Below are 3,950 nucleotides of genomic sequence, written 5' to 3'. Positions count from 1 at the left end.
ATGGGTGTAAATAATGTTTCTGTGTTTATCCTGAATATGTCAGGATTGATTGAATGTGCCAGTATATAGACAGTATGTATACCTCACGTAATGAAGGAGGAAACTGGAAAAATCCCATCACTACCCCTTATGGTTACTCCACTGACTGGTCTATATTTAGCCATCACTGGAGCTATGGAATCTATGCATTTTCAAATAAAAATAACTTTTTGGGACATCCCGAATCATTTCTAGTTGATTAAATCATATTTGACAGGAAGAGTTAGAGGACAAGCGAATGTCTCTCAAATTATAGTAGGTTTAACAATATACAACAGTTATTAATTAGTTCCTCTGTATGGTTTGTAAATATATAAATCACCAGATAGATCGTCTGTTTATATGTTTTGTAAATATATAAATCACCAGATAGATCGTCTGTTTATATGTTTTGTAAATATATAAATCACCAGATAGATCGTCTGTTTATATGTTTTGTAAATATATAAATCACCAGATAGATCGTCTGTTTATATGTTTTGTAAATATATAAATCACCAGATAGATCGTCTGTTTATATGTTTTGTAAATATATAAATCACCAGATAGATCGTCTGTTTATATTGCAATCACGTACACTGCCAGTTAATTCCTATGCATGTTTTAACTATTTAAACCATTAGTTACTTCCTGTGCATGTATTGTAAGTAAATGAATCTCCAACTATTATAACAATATATATATACATTGTAACTATATAAACCAACACTTAGCTCTTATACAAATGATGTAACTGCATACACCAGCAGTTACGTCCTATGTATATATTGTATGTAAATGAACAGCTAGTTTCTCTGTATACATATATATCTGTGTGCGTTCTAACCAATAATTTATTCCTATGTGTATATTGTAACTTCATGTTGTTCTCAGGTGAATGGATTCCCTCAAAGAGTGTTATGTTGGTGTGCTTTATAACGGGAGGATTGGTGGAATAAATTATGAAGTAAGTCTGAATCTAACTAAACTGAGTTCAACCAAAGAAATAAACCGACTGGACCCGATGTGTTACACAAAATGAACTTAATCTCTATTTAATTTAATGGGCAAACACTAGGTGTGTATTTGTTTCTGTACACTATACGATTGCCTGCTGAAAATTAGTAGTAATGCAGTAATGTTTAAATTTATGTTTATTGCATAATGGGAAACGATAGATTCACTCATAGTGATTAGTACTGTTACGTGACTGATCGTCCTCATTCAACATAGAGAACAGCTTTATTCAGTGAAGAGCACTGCTGTCATTGATCTTTTTTCCACAACGTTCAGAATTAGAGCAATATAATTTGTGAATGGAACAGATACTATCTTAATAGAAAACAAAGTACCAAAGATAGCTAGAAAAAGTCAACTTAATGGTTTTTTGTTCCACATGTTCATGCAAAATTTGAAAACTCATAGTAAATAAAATTATTTGAAAATTACTATACTGATACAAGAATATAAAAAACCGTGGTATGTCTGCATACTATATTTTTCCTTCGCTCTTTGTTTGAGGCTTGTTCTAAACCCAATAATTAAATTTAACTACAAGAGCAACTATCTCTCGCCCCTACAAATGTTTATGTGCAACATGATGACACAACCCTTAAACAAAGAACTATAAGTCATAAGACAAATTCTACATACACTTCATTATGAAACAGACAGTGAGAATAATGTATATAACAAGAAAGAAAAGCCCTTTTAATCAATGGAATAATATAATGCACTTTTAAACAATGAAATAAATTTACACACACATACACATGCATATATATAACCTTTAACAAAGAAAAGTACACAATAAGAAAATATACCTTTAACACAAATCACAAGTACACACACAAATAATATGTAATAGTCATTAACAGAGAAAACTAGATAATAAAAATAATTTAACAATAAGAACATACAGAAAAACCAACAACCTAAAAACAGATTGCTTAACCCCTTTAAGAGGAGTAGTATAACACTTTATGTGTCATTGTCCATACATAAAATAAAAAATAAACAACTTTTAACATAGAAAATTACATATAAAATGAAACATCCTTTAACGATGACATCATACATTTCAACATCTTTACAAAATATATAATAATACTTTTTAACAATAATAATCATAATACAACACCACAAGATCACTAACTAACATATATGCATACGCCAGGAAGAATTTTCTTTATATGGCCTGGTCGTTAAGATGCTCGACTCGCAATTTGAGGGTCGCAGGTTCGAATCCCCGTGGGAGTGTTTTAGTGTGACGGCTAATCCCATTATTTGTTAGTAAAAGAGTAGACCAGGAGTTTGCGATGGATTTACCCATATCAACTACTGCTAAAGAGTATTATATCAAGAGAACAACAACAACAAAACAGAACAAAGATAGTTGGAATGAAGTCAACATAATGAATTTTAAAGACCACGTGTTTATATAAAAATGTATAGACTCAAACTCTTCAAAATACATTGAAAATGTTTACATTAATATAAGAAACTTAAGGTAGAAAATAAATGGTATGCCTGTATATATTGTAACCATATCACCACGAATTAGTTCTTGTAAATATATTGTATCTCTATACATCACAAGTTTGTCTCTATGTTTATCATATAACTCTACTAACAACCAGCAAGTTCCTCTGTAACTTCATTTCCCCGAATTCCTTCCCATGTATAAGTTGTAACCAGTTTGTTTCTACGTAATTGTTGTAACTATATAAACCAACAGTTACTACCTACGTATATATATTTCACTAGATAAACGATCAGGTAGCTCCTACATACATATTACAATAACATGCACTAACAGCCAGTTCTATTGCTTATATTATAACTATATACACCATTAGTTTCTTTCTATGTAAATACTGTACCTGTATAACTCCCAAAAACCTCTTATATATATATTATTACTATGTAAAATGCTAGTTACTTCGTGTTTATGTGTTGTGATCACATACTTCAATAGGTTTCACATATGTATACGTTGCACATGCATAAACCACAAAATAGATATTCTGTATATATTGTAACAATATAAGCCACTAGCTGCTCTCTATGTATTTTGTATCTATATACTTGCCAATTAGTTGCTATATGCATATTGTATCATTAGTTCCTACATATATATATATATATATTGTACGTCACCAGCTAGTTCCTCTTTATATATAATGCAACTACATATACACCAGTTAGTTACTATGCATATGTTGCAAATCTTACTATAATAGACATAGCGTGTATATATGTATCCCTGTATGTGTTTGAAATAGTAAATACAATGTGGCTCTATCTATTGAATAGCAACACAAACAAAAATCCATAAAAAAATTCACACTTTGGGTATTCAAGATTCAGATAATTAGCAAAATAACTGTGGTATGTGCAACAACCATTTCTTTATAATAGAACACAATTTTAAATAAAAGTACTCTGTTCATAACAAGAACACGACTTTCACAATAACTGTACGTGAGGATTTTATTATATCCTTATTGATGTAATTTGTAAATATAGTACTAAAAAAGAGAGTTCTTAAAAAATGTTATTTTTTCAATGAAGGGTACTACTTTTAATATATTAAAACATTACAGTTTATACCAGCACATTCAGAACACTTTTCTTTTTTTTTGAGAAAATGTTTATTTTTTTATAAATTTTTCTCAATGAAGTATGAATACTACAATTACTAAGTGTTAGCACAAACAGCCGCTCTTAGGGCGGCGTTTCTCCTACTATATAGAACACCAACTGGATCCTGTGCATGTAATGGAATTATATATATACCACCAGTTGGTACTACGTATATATTGTAACTATATATACCACCAATTAGTTACTATGTATATATTGTAACTATATATACCACCAATTAGTTACTATGTATATATTGTAACTATATATACCACCAGTTAGTTACT

The sequence above is a fragment of the Limulus polyphemus genome, unplaced genomic scaffold, assembly GCF_000517525.1.
Source record: "Limulus polyphemus unplaced genomic scaffold, Limulus_polyphemus-2.1.2 Scaffold5711, whole genome shotgun sequence".
Lineage (NCBI taxonomy): Eukaryota > Metazoa > Arthropoda > Merostomata > Xiphosura > Limulidae > Limulus > Limulus polyphemus.
The sequence above is the reverse complement of the archived record's forward strand: the minus strand, read 5'-3'. Positions refer to the sequence as shown.